This window comes from Aethalodelphis obliquidens, unplaced genomic scaffold (assembly GCF_003676395.1).
Source record: "Aethalodelphis obliquidens isolate GAN/ISIS:26980383/991018 unplaced genomic scaffold, ASM367639v1 scaffold3, whole genome shotgun sequence".
Lineage (NCBI taxonomy): Eukaryota > Metazoa > Chordata > Mammalia > Artiodactyla > Delphinidae > Aethalodelphis > Aethalodelphis obliquidens.
This window is the reverse complement of record NW_020837947.1, coordinates 33,498,707-33,522,063: the sequence shown is the minus strand read 5'-3', so window position 1 is coordinate 33,522,063 and position 23,357 is coordinate 33,498,707. Positions and strand designations below refer to the sequence as shown.

Genomic DNA, 23,357 nt, shown 5'->3' with positions numbered 1-23,357 from the left:
CCTCATAGTTCCACCCCCAAACACACACTCCTTGCATGACAGGCAAAGTCATATAGTGCTAAGTATACATTAGCCGCTGATATTAGTCCTAGGACCTCTTCAGAAAAACAACCAGTTTTTCTCATGTCCCTTTGGATTTTAACAAAGACATGTATCACAAAAATGTAACTATTTACATTTTAAGTAATGACACCCATTTATCACACTTAAGGTAGAACACAAATTTTATTGTAAAATATCTTTCCCCAGGGTGTAATTTTAACCAAAATGTATTAGATGTAGTGTTACAGAACCCAGTGTTACAGAACCAACTGTTACACTTGGACCTCTCTTACGGATGAACTTGAAGAATTTTAATCAACCCTCTGTGTCTCCTCCTTAAAACACAGTAACTTGTCATGACACACTAAACACTCATTGACTACCCATCTAACTAGTTCAATTAACCCCCAACAGCAAGTTCAAATCACAGCAGATAAGAGGGCGTCAACTACTTAAGAAACCGAAATTTCAAATTTTACTAATTCCTGGTCAGTGGTACTTTAGGGTTCAGAACTTCTGTGAAGATTTCATGTAATAACACTGTCAGTTACCAAGCCAAGTACAGAATAAACTTACTATAGGGATAGTAATTGACATTACTTTCACTTCCTTTTTCCCAGTACTCATCTTCTCTTGTAACCTGGAATTCTTTTCTTTTCTCCTTTGTTCTCCCCTGATTCTCGCAGACTGCACATTAACAGAATAAAATGGCCATGTATATTCTGAAGAAATTATGTCTTTCTCTTTTAAATAGGATATCCTGGATCCCAGCACAATTTATAGAAGCAGGATGTTTCTATTCTTGGTTATACTCACATTCTGAAGTCCATGGCTGAATTGCAGAGATGTCATTCATATTTACCACAGCAGAACAGATCAATTATGGTTATGGCTTTTAAGTAGGACCAGCCCTGAGATCTTGGGTAAGTTACTTCGTGTTATTGGGCCTCAGCTTCTTCACAAACCTAGTGACCTATTTCTCCACGCTATTACAACTTTTTTCACTGACATATTATGGTAGTAGTGGGTTTTAATTATTTTTATAAGTCTGCATCAATTATGGCTTCTGATTGTCAATTTTAAAGTAGTGCTCTCTAAATGATTTACAGGCTTTCAAATAGTTATTTTCTTCCATTGTAAAATAAACTTTGAAATAAAATGTTTTGTCTCACATTTTAATTATATAGTATCATATTTACCATTAAGACCATTTAGCAATTTTCAGCCAGTTGCACTTTTAAGCTACAATAATTTTCTTATTAAGAAAATGGGACCAGCAAAGTAAATTAATTTGCAGGAATTATCAATTTGATCATTAGAAAGACAAAAGCCACAAAATAAAACCTTGTCCAAACTATTTCAGCACTTCAAGGGCATTTGGTGCAAGTTAAATAAAATTTTAGAAGTGCTGATATTTTATTTCTATAGAGTGTTTCTGCTAAATGGGCTTCTTTCAATGCAGCCTGACTATTGCTACATTTTCTGAGTGCTATGCAATAATATGTATTTATTTCACAGTTCCAGAAAGGAAGAAGCACCAGCATCAAAAAGCCGTCTAAATCCTTCTGCCATCTGACTTCAAAGAGTGGCAATTTACCCCCTAGGCACCATGGAGGTAGCTGCCTGTTTGACACAAGATTCCCTTCCATCATCCCAAACATAGAGAACACTATGCTATTCTTATCAACTTCTAAAAATTACTTCCACAGACTCCCAGAATAACTGGCTACCAACCAGAAGAGTCAAGCAAGTGTGTAATACGTACTTCCTTCGTTCTTTTTGTTATAATTTAAGCTTATTTACTATTGTTTTGTTATCAGCTAACTAATCCCTTAGATTTCTAATGAGTTTAGTTCTATTCAGTTGTAATTTAGCTACCTCAAGGCTTAATAATGAAACATCTGTGTGCACACACATATAACGTACTAATTTTAATCAATGTAACTTCTTTAGTGTGGTCTTACAAATATTCCTTACAGTCTCTTGAACAATAGAGTTCTCAAATGTATCATTTAAGACAGAGGAGAAAAATGTAAATGGTTATAATTTTTTTAAAGTGCAACCTTCCTGTAAAGTAATTTGCCAATGAGAATCAAAAACCTTATAAAAAGATATATGCCCTCTGGTCTGGCAATTCCAAATCTAAGAATGTACACTAGCAAAATAATCATGTATATGTACAAAGTTATAGCCTAAAAAAGATGTCTATCTCATCATTACACTGTTTAAAATAAAGAAAAGCAAAAGTATTTAAATGTCCAATAAGAGGCAATTTGTAAAATTATGATAAAATAGTTTGATCAATAATTATGAAGTCATTAAAAATGATATTATTAAAACCATTTAATGGAAGATATAATATGTTAAATAAAATATGCAGATTATAAGATATTATACTCATTTATGAAAAATATATATTTATACTAAATAAATGCATTTGTGTAGGTGTGTGGGTGTATTCACATATGTACACATAAATATGCATGACTGGAAAAGAACAAAAAATACATAGCAAAATGTTAACTGCACTATCGGGGGGAAGCTGTACTTTGTCTTCTGTTTTCTTATTTTTGTTCACATATATTCACTGAATGTTCTACAATGAACATGCATTAGATTCGTATGCTAAAAAAACAAAAGACTACACGAATGCTATCTTACATCAGAAACATCAAATGAATAATGATAAATACTTAGGAAATAAACACAGGGTTGGCTTTTTTTTTGCCTTTTAAAAATAAATCCTAGTTGAATCCTACAGATTAACAGCAACTTGGCTTTCAAAAACACACAATACAAAAACCAGGAACTTCTCATTTCTTTCAGTTCATTAAAAAAAGAGAGAGGCTGCAAGTACTTAGACTAAGTAGCAGTTTTTATTTAAAAGAAGACACAAAGAAAACAAGTCCCATATTCATAAACACCACAGTCTAATATCTAGATAAACAAATAATGCCCAATTGATTTTCTGTATTAATGAAAATTTTATCTTTAAGCTATACTTCTAGGAAAAACATAGTAACACAGACAATAGGATTAATTGCTAAGAAAATAATGAATGATAAATAGGTTTCCATACTTCTTCCTAAAACTCCTTTATTGTACATCACCAATATTTTTATTAAATCAGTTCTATTCAATATCCATTGAATTTTCCCTATAAAGTAAGCAGAGAGAAATTTCTACTTCTCTGCTTAGTACTGACCACACTCCATGATCTTGCCCCAAAGTACTTTTTCCACATTACCTCCCACTACTTCTCTTCACAAACCAGCTTCCCCAAACTGACAGAGCACTCACTATTTTCTCCACATATCATGCCAGTTTTCTCCTCCAGAACAGGCTCACGCTTTTATAAGAAATCCTCCCCTCATCTCAGCCCCTAGCCAATTCTTACTCACTATTCTTCTTCAGCCCCAGCCCACCTTGACCTTTCCCTGCCTTCAATACACAGTTTCTGCCTTTCTGGTTCTATCCCTTCATTATACAATACAATGTTCTTATACAAATTTTAAATAATTTACATAGGAACATTTATCTCCCACAGAATAGTAATAATGTTCTCTTAGAAAGCACGTGATTCATTCAGAGTCCAATCAGAAGAGAGAAGTCACACAGTAAATGTAACAGTAAAAGTATAATATAAAGAATTATTAACTACAAGAGGGTAGAGACTTTAAAAGTATAAAGAGAACTCTAAAGGTAACCACAATACCCAAGGCAGAAAAAAAAAATGTAGAAAAGGGAGTGAGGCTGCCTAGAATCAGATCCCCTTAGAAGGTGTGGTTGCAGCCCACTCGGTGGTGAAGACCTTTGCTGGGTCACTCAGTCTAGAGCTGGTCCACACCTGCAGGGCAAGCAGGAAATGCTCCCACATAGCAGGGTTTGGAGTGAGCTATATGAGTGCTGGGAGGACAGGACAAGGTAGTCACCAGGCAAGGGCTGGGGCTGCAAGCTCATGAGGCACTGCAATGGGGACGTACAGCTACGCAGGACCAGCAAGAAGAAACTAAAATACAAAGTTCAGTCAAGAGTAGAAGCTCCAGGGACTTCCCTGGCGGTCCAGTAGTAAAGAATCCGCCTTCCAATGCAGGGGACGGGGCCATCCCTGGGCAGAAAGCTAAGATCACACATGCCACGGGGCAACCCATGTGACACAGCTGCTGAGCTCATGCGCCTCAACTAGAGAGCCCGCGTTCTGCAAACTACAGAGCCCACGTGCCACAACTAGAGAGAGAAAACCCACACACCACTGCTAGAGAGAAGCTCGTGCACCGCAACGGAGAGCCGGCGTGCCACAACAAAAGACCTTGTGTGCTGCAACGAAGACCCAATGCAGCCAAAAAGTTTTTTAAAAAAAAGAGGAAAAGCTCCTTCCCACTAAAATGCCCCCTCAGCACCCTCTACTGACAAAGCTTAACATTGTGCTAGTTACAAAGAAGAAATGCTTAAAGGGTCAAGCTCCACTCTCATACAGCAGGTACTGCAGGGTAGATTTAGAGCAGCTTAGCAATGAACTGACATTGCATTAAACAACAACTTTGCATATAGTAGAGGTTCAATGAGAACTTCTTTGGTTAATTGAATGACTGAATGAGTGAGAAAGAGACAAACATTTTTTTGGAAATGTTTTTTGAAAAATGTTTTTGAAATTTCTTAGTTTGAATTCCTCATATGGTCAATATTGATAGACAAGAACGCAAAGGAACAAAAGCTCTTTGATATTCTCAATATTTTTTAAGAGTGGAAAAGGGGTCTCCTAAAACTAAAATGTTTGAGAGCCATTGCTCTAAGAGAAGGTTTTGTATATATACGAGTGGCTCTGACAAAAATGTTAACATTTGTTAATTCAGTTAATATTAACAGTAATAAAGCCCTTATATATAACCAAAATAAAATATTTTTATGAAAAATTACTACATTTTCCCAAAAAATATAGTATGGAGGCATATTTTTGCAAATCTCTTTAATGTATCACTTAATAGAAGATACCTAGATTCTCATTTTTACTTCTTCATTCAATCTGTTGTAATATTACACATTATGTAGCCTCTGAGAAATTCTACCATACACTCATGAGAAAATGAAAGGGAAAAAAGGAAAAGGAGTATCTTAGTGTTATTTTGACAGTAGTTTTGACCTCACAGCTCCTCTGAAATGGTCTTGGGGACCCACAGTGGTCCCTGGACTACATATGAAGAATCACTATATTTTAATATGCACAATTCTCTTTAACTTCATGCTATAATGAGAACATTATCAGTGCACTTATTTATATTGAATCTACTTCCTCATTCAGTCACTGCATGGTTTAAAGATCTCTATAAAACAAGTCTTTACTGGGATGTTGGATGTCTGGAGAATAAAAATCAAAAAAACTGAATAGTTTTACACCAGTATTAATATAAAGGGTGTATTGATCAAGGTACATTAGGAAACAAACGAATACACACACACACACACACACACACACACACACAGAAAGAAAGAGGTTTATTGGACAGAACTGGCTTACGTGATTACAGAGGCTGAGAAGTACAGACCCAGGAAAGCCAATGATATAGTTCCAGTCCAAGTCCAAAGGCTAAGTAATATTCTACCTTAATAAGAAAAGCATTTTTGTGTGTTCTGAAGACCATGTTGAATAGCTACCAAAACACCAGCACACTGTGCAAAACAGTTAGTTCTTGGCCCTGAGTGAGATTTTCCCAGCAGAAGCAAAGAACATGCCAGAAACACTAATGAACACTAATATAATTTCATGCCCAGCCAGCTTAAGAAGCCATAATCAGGACCGCTGGATAGAGAGACTAGCGACAACTGAAATAGCAATTTGGGTCCCAGTCCATCTGGGATGATCATTTTCTTCATTGTAAAATTAATATCTCTAAGCATTTATGTGGCCGTTACTAAACTGAAGGCAATGTCTTATTTTTCACAATATTTTTCATCTTCTCATTTCCTTTAATCAACTTTTTTCTCCTCACCCCAATTTTGCTTCATCTGATTAGGTGGCAACATGATATACCAAGTAAATAAAGCTAAGGACCTAGAAATCAGTTTGATTTTTCCCTTTCCCTCACTTTCCTCTTGTAATCCACTGGCAATTCCTATTGCCTCTAAACTGTCTCCTCAATCCATCCAACTTTTCTTCAACCTCACTAGTTTATCAAGTCCCTCTCACCTCTCAGGAGGACAACTAGAAAAGGCTCCTAACAGGTTTCATGAATTCCACACCAGCAGCCCTACAGTAGTTTCCTACAGGCAGCGAGATTTTTTCAAAACATACAATCTTTTCTCATCTCCACGCTGCAGTGAGAATTAAATCCAAACTCTTTAACCTCTCAGCTTCAGTATAATCTTGCCCCTGCCTTCCTCTCTCACATTGTCTCCTACCCCTTTCTGCTTTCACTCAACATGCTCCAGAAACAGTGGACTTCTTTCTGCCTTTTTAAGATCCAAGCTTATGTCTGTGTCAGTGTTTCTACACTGGATTTTCCTCCGCTTGGAGTACTCTCTCCTCAGCTGGCTTATTTTTATCATTCAGGTCTCATCTCAAATACCGTATGTTGGTGAACCATTCCTTGGTCTGTTAAGTAGTTCCTTCCAAGATTCCTTCTAACATGCCATTCTTTGTTATTGCCTTCATAGCACTTGCCATTTACCGAATCTAATTAATTTGTTTACTTGATTGAAAAACTCCACAAAAAAGTTGTACTTCATCTATCTTGTTCATTCAAAAATCTAGAACAACATCTGGAGCCTTCAGCATGGAGTGGAAGGCTTTTATGACAACATCTGACAACCATCTATTCAGGTTTCCTGCTCTGCATGTCTGTAGCATTTCTATAATGCTCTCTTATGTACCAAATACACCATATTGGTTGGTGCATCCCCCCAGCCCCAGTGCAATCTTTTCAAGATCAGAAACCTCTTTTTCCTCCTAGCACCTAACAGAGGAATTCTGCACATATAAACTCTTGGTGAACTCCAATAGAGGTGAGCAAAAATGAAGAATTTCAAAAATTGTAGCAGTGTTGTTTTTTCAAAGAACAAAAAAGAAAAAAAAATCATTGAATCAAATAACTTTAAACAATGTTCTAAAAAAAAAGAGAGAAAAAAACAATGTTCTCAATGTTGACAGTTCCCCCCAGAGATTCCATTATTTTGGTAAGGTTGACACAGGTGCCCCTCACTTTTTTCATGGTCTATTATTATTTTCTTCAAACATTTACCTTCCATTATTTCTTAAGATAATGTCTTCTACTAGATTCACCCCCTACATTACAAAGTTTGTTTCTAAAGGACAGAATGAGGCACACATTTAGAAAAAGTAAATTCGTCCCCCAAACTCCAACACAAAAGGACAGAACTTGCAACTTCACAGGATTCTATTCCAACAACTTTACTCTCCCGAAAATGTCCCTTCAACTGCCTTGACAAAACATAAAACTTTTTCATCAACATTCTGCAGGAATACAATTTCTCTTAATCCCTGAGTAAGGGCTTTGTTCTAGGTAGCCAACTTACATTTGAAAATAAAATGTATTTTATTTTCAAGAACAGCATCTGAAACTTTCAGAAAACACAGAACTGTAAGAAGAAGGTTTCAGGTAAAATGGCACAACATTTCTCCTTCTTGGGAGACTAGTCATCTCAGGAAGTTTACCTGCTACACATTAAGATCTAGGAACGAGGGACTTCCCTGGTGGCACAGTGGTTAAGAATCTGCCTGCCAACGCAGGGGACATGGGTTTGAGCCCTGATTCAGGAAGATCCCACATGCCATGGAGAAACTAAGCCCATGTGCCACAACTACTGAGCCTGCAATCTAGAGCCTGTGAGCCACAGCTACTGAGCCCGCATGCCACAACTACTGAAGGCCGTGCTCTCAAGAGAGAAGCCACCACAATAAGAAGCCCGCACACCGCAATGAAGAGTAGCCCCTGCTCACCGCAACTGGAGAAAGTCCGTGTACAGCAATGAAGACCCAACACAGCCATAAATAAATAAATAAATTTATATTTAAAAAAAAAAAAAAAAAGATCTAGGAACTGGGCCAAACATTGTGCTACAGTTTAACCTCCTTCCCCTACAACATCTTAGAAAGCAAAAACATGAACCTAATTGGCCCTTACTTTGACTACCTGAATTTTCATTTTCACCTGTATGACACAGAAAATCTGTGCAACATATTATCAAAAAGACCTATTATTAATAATCACCCACCCCCTCTTAAAGAGAGGCTAATTTTATAACGTGCTATGCTTTTCTCATCTTTTAGGACTCCAGTTTTCCCTACTCCTTAACCATCTGTTGAACTCCCTAGCTTGGGCAAATAATTAAACCTTTCTCTGTCTTGGTTTCTTTATCTTGGAATGCCTAAACGCCTTAGGTCTGCTGTCAGGACTAAATGAGACTGTCTGTATGATGTGCTAAAACACTGATTAGGCGGGTCCTTAATACGTGTTCCTTTGTCATATTCATTCCTTTCTCTATGAAATAGTACAGAGAATAAAACTGGAAAATGTATGAAAAGAACATTTTCAAAGGTGAAAAATGAGATAACAATGTTAAAGAATAGTAAACTTCCAATACAGAGGCACTCAAACCTTTCTCAACCCTTCCCTTCAAGATTCTACCTAACTCCTTTCAACCCATGTGAATCAACCCTCCTTCCCATCTCCTTCTTGCCTATTTCTTTCTAACTCTACCCTTTTCAATTTTTATCTTTAAAATCTGATATAAATACACACTGGAAACACACACACACATAATGTTACCAACATCTATAAAACTCATAAATCTAAGTTGAAGATCTTTGTTCTAAGATTTCTCTGATTTCTGAAATCTTGGCACTCCACCCCCATGGCTCTCCAAACTGTGTAGCTTTTGTGTTATGTGGTACTGAAATGTTTTGAGAAGCAGTTGCTAAAATGAAAAGCAACTTCAGAGAGAATAATCAGATGTTGCATTACCCCAAAAGGCAAGAGAGTCTTTATTCCGTAGCCAATTTTGTAATCATCACTTGCCTTTTCAAAGGAACCAAGACTGAAAAGAACACTGAAAGGTATGAGAAGATAGTATAGGCTGCGGTCTCTGGAAACTGCCTAAAGACTAAATATCACATTAACAATTCCAGCCTGTTGTCTGGATATAGCTTAATTCTGTAATGAAAGACCAGAACTTAAGGTCAGTCCAGAATGAGCGTACAGTATTTACTTATTTCCATATAAATGGATATTCCCAAAAACAAAATACCCTACTCAGCAGTCACAGTCTGTCTAAGGGTACCACAAATCTATTTTAAATTGTTAATATACCATATACCAGAAGAATAAGACTTTATTTTGACTTAAAATTAGTTGTTGACAAGAGTCAACAACTACTAAATAAGGAAATGGCAAGCAATGATCAATCAGAGAACAACTCAGCTTGAGCAAAATTTCTCAGCTGAGTTCTCAGGTTCAAGGATAATCAGGCTACAAGAATTCAACTGGCAACCAAGGAAGTTGCTTCTTTTAGTAAACCCTGAAGTTCCAAATTACAATAGAAGACACTTTATAAAGGATCTGAAAGGAAGAAATAACATTCATTCCACTCTCACCCAAAGGAACTCATATTCCCATCTATGAAAAGGTTAAGAATTCAGGCTCTGAAGTCAGAGACCTGATTCTGCAGCCTGGCTCTGACACCACTCACCCCAGCCATCCACCTCTCCGCTACCATTTTACTGATGAAAATCAGTCCCAAAAAAGATAAGTGCCAGAGATATAATAAAAATACTGTTTGAGAGGATTGTTATGGGGATTACAGAAATAGGAACTATCAAAGTAAAAACATATTTTTACTATTTTATTTACAATGTATTATTTAAACAGAAAATCTGCCTGCTTGTTTTTGAAAACAGTGCCTGCCTTAGGAGGCATAAGACAAAGTGTAAAAAAAGCAAAAGGGAATGAGAACACAGAACATGAGAGAAAAGTGAGAAATCGAATACAGAGAAATAAAGAAGAGAGTCCAAGTGAGGTGAGAAAAAGAGACGAAAGAAGTGCTTACACTTTAAATGTAAAATTTGGAAAGACAAAAGAGGCACGAACGCAGTGGTAGAAAAAACTGGGGTTACATTTATTTTCTGTCTTCCCAAGTCACTTCATAAACCATCCAAATATGATAAAAGAAACTGAAGTTCCAGGGAACAAAAAAGCAAAAGAGAATGATATCATCACCTCAAAGGCAGAGATTGTTGCTTTCGGTCACAAGACGATTAGTCTTCTATAATTCAAGGATGTGATATAAAATTTTTTGAAACTACAAGGCCCTTTTGAAGTCTCCTGAGCCTACATTAATTTAAGATAGCTCTAGTGGAATTAGTCGTTCCCAATACTGGAACAAAGCATAATACTGTTCTCTAGGATAAGCTATTCCATCTCCAATGCTACCAATCCAGCTGCTATTAAAAGAAAAAAGAAAAAAAAAAGGAAAAAAGCCCCACCAAAACACACCTGGTCAATTGTAAACTGCCGTGTTGGTCAATGGTGAGGAAAGGAAGAACAGGCAAATACTTCTCTTACTGCTGAAATACGATTAATTCAACTTCCTCTTAGCAAATATAATCACCCAAGGATATTCTTCCAACAAAACATTCCTTTTAAACATAACCAGAAAAATTGCATGATGCAAGTGAACAAGTGACCTCCACTCCAACAGTGCTCTTGTTGCCCTAAGAGCAAATAAGGACTGTATTTTGTTTTCATAAATGCTAACTGAAGGCTCAATGAGTGAACACAAACATTGAGAAATTGTAGAGTTTCAATTCCCATGCTAACTTTTTAAAGCTTCCCTCTGGGATGTACTGTAGAAACTAAAATAGAAAATAGTTTCAGCCAAAACAAGTAACAGGGGGAACTCTGACCAACAATCAAGCACAGGTGTTTCCCAAACCACCATCCCTGCCCCCCCGCAAAAGGAGAATGTGGAGAAGGGAAGAGGGAAATTTCAATAACTTCAAAATTTTGACTCAATCTACTATTGAGATGTATTTTCAGGATTTCAGTAATATTCATAAGATAAGTGGAAACACCTTAGGCATACAGAAGAGGATCAAGTTCTTCTCCCTTGAGGATAACCAGAAGCAGGGATAGGTCTCCAACATTTTTTCCTTCTAACTAGAAAATTACCAAATATCTCCCTAAGAACTGTTTACATAACTTAAAAAAAAAAAAAAGTAATTACTTTTAAATGATCCTACAAGTAGTGACTAAACTCTGCAAGTACCATGAACTGGCAGTGACACTCCAATCATGGTGTTACACATCCGCTAGATGTAACCAAGTGTATGCACAGACACAGATAATACCATACACTTCATCTGGTACTCAGAATCCTCACAAGTATGGGCCATATAAACCTTGTGTTGCTCATCTGCCATGAATCACCAGCATGAACTCATAGTTCACAATTCATAATGATACAACATGCTTTTTTGCCTTGTTTTACCCCTCCTTTTTGTTTAGAAGGCTTGTGGTCTCTTTTTCTCCCCTGTGGAGCCTAATCCCTACCTTCTCTAGGAATTCCTATGATTGAACATATACCTTTGTAAGTAATCAACAAATTTTACATTTCCTACCTTGGAGTTTATAATATATAGAATTTTCCAAACTCATTAGTAAACTTCTTAAAGTTAAACTTCTACTGCCTCTGATTCTGCACAGTGATCTACACATAGCAGATGATGTGCTACACATAGCACCATGATGATGGAGGCTAACTGGATTATATTAATGGAACTATTTAAAACAGTAAAAATATCTTATTTAAATCATCCAACATTCCAGTGAGAAAGATACTGAATATGTAAAGTGCTTAATGTTATACAGAAGAATGTGGGGTTCAGAAAAGTAACTTAACTTGTTCAGAACTCAATCCAAGTCTAACACTAAAACCATCTTCTTTAGCCTCTATATTATACTGCCTAACAAAGAGGATAAGAAGAAGTTCAGTTTACAAAGGTAACACATAATTTAAATTTTTTTAATTGCTTGGGAAACCTAGTGAAATGTATTTAAAATGGTCTAACAAATACCATTTCAGTACTTTTCCTTCATGGGGCTTGTCTAAATGGATGAATTATCACAAAAATAATCAAAGGGTCAAAAAAATATATGTCAAAACAAATCTCTGCCTCCTTAAAAAAGAGGTTGGCTGTGAGACTGTATAATGAGATCCTTTATCTCAGAAAAAGGAAAGGATGTGATATGAAGAAAGATCTGTGATCTGAAGCATGAGAGTTATAGCTGAAGAGAAGAAGGAAGATCATTTAGGACAGTAGAAACAGCTTGCGTGAAGGACCTGGAGCACGGCAGAGTATAATGAATAAGAGAGACTGAAAGTCTGGCTGGGTAGAAGAAAATGGGGGAGATGAAGATGGAGATGAAGGAAGTGAACAGCCCAAGAAGGCCTTATAAACAAAATGAGGACTTTCGCCTTTATCTTAACTGTTACAGAAAGACATAGAGAAGAGTTAAGCTGGGGCAAGCAGAGGTTGCTGTCCTAAATCAGATTTACATTTTGGAAAAATCACTCTGGCTATAGTGTAGAGACCAGTTAGGAAATAGTTACAGCATCCCTGAAGAGAACCTCATATTTAATTATGATAGTAGATGGTAAAGATAATGTGAAGCAACCATCCAAAACCTATATAAGAGGTAAAAATCAACAAGAATTGGTGTTGCATGAGAAACAGAAGTGAAGAAGAGACAGGGGTCCATAATGTACAACTATGTTTCTTGCTCAAATACCCAAATAAACAGTAGTGCAATTTCCTGAGTCTTGGCACAGAGATCATTTTAGGGGGAAAGTTCAGTTCAAGATTTTTATTGTAAACAACAGAAGCTACTATATCATTTTCAGCAAAAAAGAAACCCATTAAAGAATATTAGAAAGTCCAGACAATGACCAAAATATACCCCAGGACCTCTTTAATGGAGACCCATGGTTCAGTGCAAACAACACTCCTCCCAACACCCAGGCTGAGTCCTATACATTGCTGGCCATGGATGTCTATGCTTCTACTCTCTGCAGAAGAAAACCTCATGGTGCCTCCTTTCTGTAGCCAATAGCTGCCTGATCAAACCTCCTTTGGGTGGTCTGAATAGTGGAGATTTGGTCACCTATCAATACCCTAGCTATAAGGATGGCTTAAAGGTGTTGGATTTCTTTCTGAAGCCATGAGAACTCATAAGGCAAGAAATTCACCAAATATAAGAAAGGCTGCCAAAAAGAATAATAAATATCATCTAAGGAAGAAGGAGCATTAATTTTGTTGAAACATACAAGAGAAGATGTCAAGTAGGCAATTGGATATATGATTCTGTATCTTAGAGGAAAGATCTTAGCTATAAACACATTTGTAAATTATCTCCACTTATATTTACACATGTAAGTAAACTCCATAATCCTACTGTGTTTTTTGCTTTTTATAAACTTTCAACAAAATCTTAAATATTTTATAAACATGATACTACAAAGTAAAGTTAATCCAATTAGTGTCATGCCACATATTATTATGGAACACGGAACACAACAATCTGATTGCAAACCTTTTTATCACTAATATTAATAGAAATACTTCAGAAGACAAGAGAGAAATTCATTCTAAACCACTAACTTATATGGCTGTCTCTGATAACCACGAATGTTCTTACCATCTTTTACCAAAATGTTATTTCAATAGTGATTAGCCATTTCAGTGATTTCCAAGACCTCACAACAGATTTTGTCTGCAGCTGGATGAAAGCGACTTAATCTTGCACTCACAAGCACACATAACTAGTTTGGGTATCTTGAGTATATTCACCTCTTGACCTTCACTAAACACATCTTTGAACCTGAACAGTTGTCTCCTGATTTATTTTTTTCAAATACAAAACCAAAATTCCCTGTTGAGTGTATTGTATATTTATCCTGAACAGCACTCATTTTAAAAGACAATGTGCTCTGGGGAAGAAAAAACTGACAAGATGCTAAAACAGACAAACCTATCTAGAGAGGGAAAATTGGAACTAATTGTGATTGAAACACCATTGTGATTATCCTCTCCACAGTAGTTTTGGCCTAAAATTGCTTCCTGGAACACAGAAAAGCACATAAATGTCCTTCTACACCTGAAAAAATGAAAATAAATAAATAAATGAGACTCAAACAAGTTTATGGATATACTAGCTGCAGCGACATCTGCTGAATGAAGAAATTCACGCTGATATCAACCTTGGGCTTCCACAAAGGACACAGGGCTCAGGACTTCCCTTAGATTTAGAAAAGGTCCCACGAGGGACACCAGTCTTACCACAGGGACTCAGATTCTTCTTTTACAGGTAGAAATGGCCTCAGGATCAAGTTCCTTAACGTAGTAATGGAAAGAATGGTTCCACTCACCTTTCTAGGTGCCCAGCATCTTAGGTAGGATGAAACCCAAAGGTCAAAATTACTACCCCAAGCCCCGTCCAATACAAAACAAGATAAAAAGGGTGGTGGTGAGAGAGATGTAAACTGTTAAGGAGGTGAGCAAAGGAGGGAGGCAGATGCCTGAGGAATCTAGTTCTCAGAGCAACTACACAGATTTGCTCAGATGACCTGCAAGAAGGATAAGATTTCTCCAGTGGATACAGTTTCCTCCTAAAATTAGTCATTTTGTCTAAGTATAAACTATTTCTTGGTTCTCTATCAAATCAGTAAAAATAGCTAAGAGTTCATTGGTCTGAACGGTCAGAGTAAACCCATGTGTCTCATAACATAAATACATAAATAACATAAATCTCATAACATAAATACAGAACCAGATAGGGTTTCAAGACTTTCTCTGTTGATAAACATCTGTTTCAAGCACCAGTCTCGGTATGCCAATCACATAAGGAATCCCCTCATTCTAGCAGACCCAGCAACTGAGTAAGCATTATTACTTTTACTTTAGCAAACTTCAAATGTGCAAGAAAGCATGGTCTGTTAAATCCCTACGGGCAGGAAACCATTTAGGACTAAACCCCTAACTCTGTGTTTCTCAAACCTGAGTAAAATACTAATCTTTAAAAAGGAAAACTTTCTCACAGGCCTCAGTGTTAAACTATGCACAGATAATCTCTGAGCATTAACTTATTATAACAAGAGCTTTTGTTATCATACTCTTATCCATACAAACAAATGTAAAAATCAATAAAATTTAAATTAAAACTAATTTAATGTAATAAATGATGTTTTGCAGAATCAATATTGCAAATATTACATTTAACAGTGAAAACGTGTATACGTTTTTGTATAATTACATTTCACTTTTGGATTTGATTCTTCTTTTGATTTTGATCACAATGAAACACCATTTCAGTCAGTGTTATTATATCTTTGTTATTTTTGTTTGGTAGTGATTTATAGCCCCTGATTCATGTTTCTGTTGGGCCAATAATTTAACAATGCATCCCAAAATACAATAATAGAAAAAACTTAAAGCCATGTATAAACATTTCTTTTCTGATTATTTACTATATTTATTGTTAATGAACTTTTTTCAAGCTAATATATACAAACTCAGGACCTACACAATATATATGGTAAAAAATAGTATGATATCAGCTAATATAAATGGCACAGTTTACTATAAGTTTCTCACACTTATGGTACGTATTATGTGCCACATAGTAGCTAAACGCTCCCATCACTTTTCTCTGTGTGAACTACTGTTAAACCTTCATTTGTGCCCTAAACTATGATGCAATTTGTACTTTCCCTTAGCAAAGATATAACATCAACACAAATGCAAATAATGCCTTTGAATTATTTCTTAATCATCTGCATCATCTTAAATATGTATAATATTAATTTTAGACTCAAAAAATCCCTTACAATTTTTAAAACTTTCATACAACTCAGAGAATGTACCTACAGATTGTAGTTTGAGAAGCACTGCCCTAGCTCAGTTAATAATAAACTCAGCCTCAAGGAAGATTTATCATTTACAATACAGATAGCTGTAAATGTAAATTTATCATTTACAATACAGATATCTGAAAGTTAAAGTTTCTTTAACTTTTCTAAAGAAAAACATTTTTCAAAAGGTATTCAGAGGGATTCACCCCCTTAAAGTAAGAACCACCACTTTATGTTCTATGGTTTCCTCTTTGCCCTCAGCTTTAGAATTTAATACTAGGAAAGGCTTTGCTTCCCCTGAAAGTAGTAAAAACTAAATAGCTAATTATGTATTTTCTTTTCAAGTTGGTGCCAGGAAGTTTGCATCTAATTTGAAGTTCAGCTAGAACAGCAATGTAGGCCTTAGTGGCTGGAAAATTTAGGTTTATTGGCTGTGAACTTGATTTTATAATCATATTTGCTTTCTTGCATAGCAGGAGTCTTTTCTCCTTATTTATCTTGGCCATTTGGGTAATTATCTTAGAGGTAAGTCACCTCTAATTATTTGTGTAACAATGAAAGTTATATGAAAGTATATAAATTAAATAATGAATGATTAGTAAATGAAGACAACCCTGACTTGTTACTAAGGTCAAATTTTCCATACATGCCTATACCACTTTGCCAAAAGCCCAAAAGCCAATTCTACATAAAACTGTGACTGGAGAAGACAGTCAATTGTGATTTCCTGCTAAGCTAAATCTAAGAAGTAAAACCATCTACTGGTTATTTATCTCAATATTAAAACTGAACATAGTTACGTCAAGAAAAAAATGCGCATCGTGTAGTTATACCTCTGTCCCAACACCACCTCATCTTCCTTGAATAGCAGTGTGCTGGCTGTAGAACAGAGTATTATAAATTGCATTAAAATGTATTATAAATTGTAAATGGATCCCCACTTAAAGCAAAGCAGAAAATCCAAATTCAGAACAAAATTTAAATGATAGAACTACAGTAAAAAGTTGTAACAAATTCAAAGAAGACTTTGAAAAATCATCTTTTTAACAAGTTCATTCTAGCAAATTTTCAAAGAAGAAATCTCTTGATTAGAAGAAATCTTTCTTATCTTCAAAAGCACAGCTTACAAAACCTACATCAATCATCATTTTGATTAGTAAAAATTCACAAAGATTCCTTTTAAAATCAGAAAAGCAAGAAAGATGTCCACTATCTTCCTAAAGAACATTGTTCTGGATATCTGAACAACATTGTAAGACAGATGCTATAAATGTCTATATAAAACACTTTTTAAAAGTCAATAGATAGGGGCTTCCCTGGTGGCGCAGTGGTTAAGAATCTGCCTGCCAATGCAGGGGACACGGGTTTGAGCCCTGGTCCAGGAAGATCCCACATGCCGCAGAGCAACTAAGCCCATGCACCACAACTACTGAGCCTGTGCTCTAGAGCCCGCAAGCCATAACCACTGAGCCTGCTTGCCAGAACTACTGAAGCCCATGTGCCTAGAGCCCATGCTCTGCAACAAGAGAAGCCACAGCAATGAGAAGCGCGTGCACCACAACGAAGAGTAGCCCCCGCTCACTGCAACTAGAGAAAGCCTGTGCACAACAATGAAGACCCAACGCAGCCAAAAATAAATTAATAAATAATTTTTTAAAATCAATAGATATTTTGTTATCATTAATGAAAGTCATACAAAGTTTTCTAACACTTAAATAATAAAAGTAAAATAAAGAAATAGAAGATGACCTAATTCACATAAAAGGTTATTTCATATAGGCTATCTCTATAGTACAGTAAAACTTCCATTAACAAATTCCCTTACAAACTTTTAAACAGAAATTCAGCTGTTAAATGCTTTATCCAAAAACATTTCATAAATTTATGTGAAACAGAGTTGTTCGCATTTTTAGCTGCTTAACAAAATATACAAGGGCAAAGTTCTTATTTCTCCCAAGTCCAGTTGAAATAAACAGGACAGATCTTAAACTAAGAAACATCTGCAATGTTGTCTATTTTTCTAAGCACATAGTTAAGAGAATGAACTCTGAAGTCAGATCAACTTGGTTCAAATCCTGGCTCTATTGCTTAAAAGTTAAGTGATTTTCACAACTTACTTCCCCTTTTAGAGAACTGGGTTCCTTATCAGCAAAAGAGAGATAACACCACTTGCTTTATAGAAATTTTGGGAGGCATACATGGAATAGATTTATCCCTTTAAATGTTTCAAATATTGCATAGAAAAAACACCAACAAGAAATTTCTACGCTTTGGTTTCTTATGTCAAAAATCCTTCATCGGGCTTCCCTGGTGGCGCAGTGGTTGGGAATCCGCCTGCCGATGCGGGGGGCGCGGGTTCGTGCCCCGGTCCGGGAGGATCCCGCGTGCCGCGGAGCGGCTGGGCGCGTGAGCCGTGGCCGCTGGGCCTGCGCGTCCGGAGCCTGTGCTCCGCAGCGGGAGAGGCCGCAACGGTGAGATGCCCGCGTACCGCAAAAAAAAAAAATCCTTCATCTCTCTTCTCACCACCTGTCAAAAAAAGCCAAAATCCCTCATATTGATTCTTTGTTATAATCAAGTCAGCAACTGTATTCTGATCAACAGTACCAGGCTGAATATTTCTCTTATGCCATCCTCTCTGCATCCACTGAGGGTGCTCCCTCTCTCAGAAACCCTCCTATCACCACTCAGCCAAAGAAATCACACTCATCTTTCAAAAATAAACTCAAGTTACATTGGGATCCTTATCCTGAATTTGCTAACAATTGGAGATCTGTGTTTACCAAAATATTATAAAACATAAGATGCTACAGCACAATGTAGGACATATGCAGCCAGGCTCAACAAAATGAAACTATGATTATTCTCAGTCTTTCTTTCCCTCTCTACAATCACCCCTCATTTCTAAGGAGGACTTTTGTTTGTATTCCTCAGTTTTTGTCATACCCCTGTTGACAGAGAGAATAAATGGGGAAATTTTTTAAATTAATCTAGAGAAACTATACATTTATTTAACAAAAGGCAGAAAGTTATCTGGGGAACAGAAAACACTGACCCTGAATGTAAAAGGTAGGTTTCTAAATACAAGCCAATATAAAGATTTTTTTTTACAAAGATGCACAAAATTAGAGCCAAAATTAGTGATGTGGACCTTGGACCTTGGAGGAGCCATATAAAGAGGTTTTATAAAAGCAGTTTTTCCATTTATCATGATATGTATCATACACACAAACACAAATACATTGATACATAAATCTGCAGGAGTCTTCAGTGAATGCATGCATGCTATTTTAAATGCTTTTTGATATTGAATATATGCTTCTCTTTGATGTGACTCCAAAGGGAATTGAGCCTTCAGGTACGGACAAGAAGGTACATTTTTGTTCCCATTATATACATGAAACACTTAACTTTGAGACTGGCACAAAGGAAGTATCGAGTGGATGGTAGCTGCTTTCATCCTGTTGTCTATTCCTTAATTATTCTGTGTGTGTCCGCCATCTCCTCAAGAAGACAAGTCATCTTGCTGATGACAATACCCTACACTGCTTCAAGCCACAGCATCCAGCACTGTACTAAAGAAGGGGTCAAGAATCAATAAGTATTGGCTAATTCAATCACTGACATTTGAGAAAATCCCAACATCTGAGACACAAATAATTAAGTTATGATGTGAAGCTCAGCTTCAGGAGAAGAAAGAATGTTTTCCAATTTATTTCTCCTCCAACACTATCTAGGATTTCTCTTCAGTACGTAAGTCAGATTGAAGAGATAATATATGTGCTAATCACCATGCAAAGGAAGAATACACTACCTGCATTTGTATCCCTTCTCACTGATATATCTTGTTACCATGAAGGTGTTTAATACAGCCTTGCGTGTTATACCAAATGCTCTGAGATAATGAATCTAAATGTATAAGCTTTATTTCCATTAGAATTATATGTATCTAATCCTCAAAATAGAAGCACTCAATTTTAACTACAAAGGAAAGTGGTTGGTGTTTTTTTTTTAATACTTACTGTATCTATTTTTTTTAAGTTATAGTTTAAAAGGACATATATCTCAGGCAATAAATGTCCTATTTATCTACTTTCATCTTTTTAGTGAAAAGCAGAAAAGAATGTACTTTCACCTTAGTATACACCTGCTGTCTCAAAAATATTCCGATGAATAACAGTCAGAAGCAGGAAAGAAAAGGGAGACAGAAGGGTATTATATTGCTGATGTTTCCCTGTTAGGCTCTGAGTGGCCACAATCTCACAAAATTCTGAGGTTTTAGGGACCTTAGAGATCATTTCATTTTGCCATATGTTTTATACATGAAAAATCTGAAAACACTGAATTTGAGAGACATACCTAAATGACAAATATTTTAAATAGTCAAGGAAGCAAAGGAAAACAGAAAGGTGAACACTGAGAAGCAGTCTTTTATTTTTGCCTGACAGTGAGTAATCCTGTCATTAAAAAAGTTGGAGGTTTTAGCCAATTTTCTGATACATCCTATAGTATAATAAAACTTCAATTAATTTCCTGAGTATAATGATCTTATTCATAGATAGTCTGCTGTGAAGTCCCAATCCAAAATATTTCATAAATTATATGAAATAGAATTGTTTTTCTTTTCAGCTGCCTGACAAATTAATCCAGTGCAGATTCTAGTTCTCAATAAACAGACAGACCTTAGGGAAAAATAAAACACTTATAAAGCTTAAAATTATTCCCAAAAATTCAGATGGGGTCAACCAACTCACTTGAATACATGTTAATATGTGATCTTGAGCACATTATTTCTCTTTTCTAAAACACAGGTCTCTTACCGATCAAACAGGGATAACATAGCCTGCCTCATAGGATTGGCATGAAGAATATATGGGAGAGTATCAGCAAAGCACTCAATATGAGGCTTGGAGCATAGTAAATCTATGACAAATGAGAATCCCATGCTTGTTATCCTAATAACAATAGGAAAGGAATTAAAAAATATTAATTTATATGCATCAAAACTCTGAACTTAAGTGATAATACTTTGACTCTCAAGCACATGAAACAGTAAATGAGGCTTCCTAACAAATGACTATTACAATGTTACTATTACAATCTCACTAGGAACAATAATATAAATTACTTTTTAATCTTTGATCTGTGAGGGTGAAAGAAATCTTAGTCATTCACCAGCAAGCGTGGTGGGACAGTGGGAGTAATGGGAAGGAGAGGTGAGAAGAGGTATCATTTAAATCACAGTGGCTTTGTCTAGTGACTCAGGGGGAGGTCTGACTTTGTCTCCTTGAGACAATGAGAATAGCATCAATAGACTATACCTTCTCCCTTGTCAAAATGGTACCATAAAAATGTTGCTAATTCAGGCAACTGAAAGATGGACTAAACTCATTGCAGAGCCAATATCTACCATGCTGAGGTATATCTAAACTTGTAGAACAGGAATTAAATCTATAGTGAAGAAAGGTCAATGTAATATATTGAGATTATTTTTCATTCATTTGCTTATGTTTCTAAGAAGCAGAAAAGTCCACCCTATATCAGAGACCTTTAATTTTTTCATTTAATCTGTAAGTCTATATATGAGTATGTATGAGAGACGGAGGGGGCAGAAGGTGCATGCAAAGGTACAGTAATCTCATACTTCATACATTTTTTTAAGCTTAATTACTGTTCTTATTCTCACACAAAATACAGTTAAATATATGTACACTAATATTTAACCGTGACAAATTCAGCTAGTGAATTCTATTATCTGGAAATAAACTGTTGAAGAAATCTAAAAGTTTCCTACATTTATATATTAATAACAGTTCAATTTCTACCTTGTAATTGAAATTTAAAAGTGCAACCCAGCAACAAAACATAATATTTCATGACTTAGCAACATGAATTAGCTGTTTTCATTTTTGCTCAAAATGTTGATTCTAAATTCTTGAAATCTTGCTTTGTCAGAAATACAGTAGCCATAGAAATTTGATTATGTCAATAACCCAAACATCATGACAAAAAATATTAAGACATTATATTAGGTCATCTATTGTAGATTTCACACAAACACAGATGCTTTGGTAAAAAGCTGTGATGAAGAATAATATTCAAAAGTCACCACAGCATTATTAGTATGAAAACATCAAATTAAGCTATATGATTTCCAAATATGCATTTATTTACATAATTTGCAAATAAAACTCCCAATTAACTCATTATATGAAAAGAATGTAATATTAACTGACATATCGGATTAATGACAGTTCCAAGCAGTAAAACTGGGCCAAAAATGAGTTATTTTAGTCAAATGTTGATGAAGACTTCTAGTTAAACTTTTGAATTCCAAACCTACCATCTCTAGGCCAATAAAAAAAGTACCCTACACTTGCAAATAAAATAGTTGTTCAGGGGCTTCCCTGGTGGCGCAGTGGTTGAGAGTCCGCCTGCCGATGCAGGGGATACGGGTTCATGCCCCGGTCTGGGAAGATCCCACATGCCGTGGAACGGCTGGGCCCGTGAGCCATGGCCGCTGAGCCTGTGCGTCCGGAGCCCGTGCTCCACAACAGTGAGAGGCCCGTGTACCACAAAAAAAAAAAAAAAAAAAAGTTGTTCAATATATTGAAATATCTCTTAGTTATACTAACATAACAAAACCCTTCCCCAAATCTTTAAAATATGATTGCAATTAAGACCTATGCTTATTGTATTTTATTCATAGTATTAAAGCCATAACAATTTATAAAAACTTTCTATGACAATTACAATCCAAATATCCATTTTTAAATTGAAATACTTCAATTTATTTTAACAAAATATACAATCAATTTTTATTTTTTCCTACTTGCATTATGTGAGAAGTTTTACCAGAAACATAATCCTAGCAGTCAAATTGAAGAGAATTACTTTTTCAGTTAGTTATTAAGTATTTTTAGCTATGCCCTTAATAAGCCATGTATGAAAACTTGGAAGGTCTGTAATTTAATTTCTAAATTGGAGGTGGAGCAAATCAAACATCCTGTTGAGCACTGATAAGAAAAATAATCACTAATTTGGCTACCAATGAATAAAAATATGCGGCACCACAGCACAGGAATGACTGTGTCCTTATTAAATAAGAAAGTAAATGAAAACCCAACTATCTAAGAACGATAGTAATTGCTATGGGCTTTTGCAAACAGAGATTTCCATACCGTACCAACCTTCCCTTATACTACACATGAAGGCAATTACAGGTAAAGAAAGAAATGAAGGTAAATGAGAAATCATGAAAAGACATATGAATAAGGCATAATAGAAAATTCTTATGAGAGTCCCAAAGAACTCAAGAACGAAATCCACAAAAAGGAAAAAAAATAATGCAGTCAACCAAGGGCAATGGGAATTACTACAGCAAACCTAAAAACATGTGA

At 35.9% G+C, this 23,357-nt stretch overlaps 1 protein-coding gene across 2 annotated transcripts in view; it reads right to left on the bottom strand.

Moving 5' to 3' along the window:
- The window catches only part of PTPRK (protein tyrosine phosphatase receptor type K), a 569,502-nt gene that overhangs the window by 358,617 nt on the left and 187,528 nt on the right, over nucleotides 1–23,357 (bottom strand). The gene's annotated exons all lie outside the window — the stretch shown is intronic.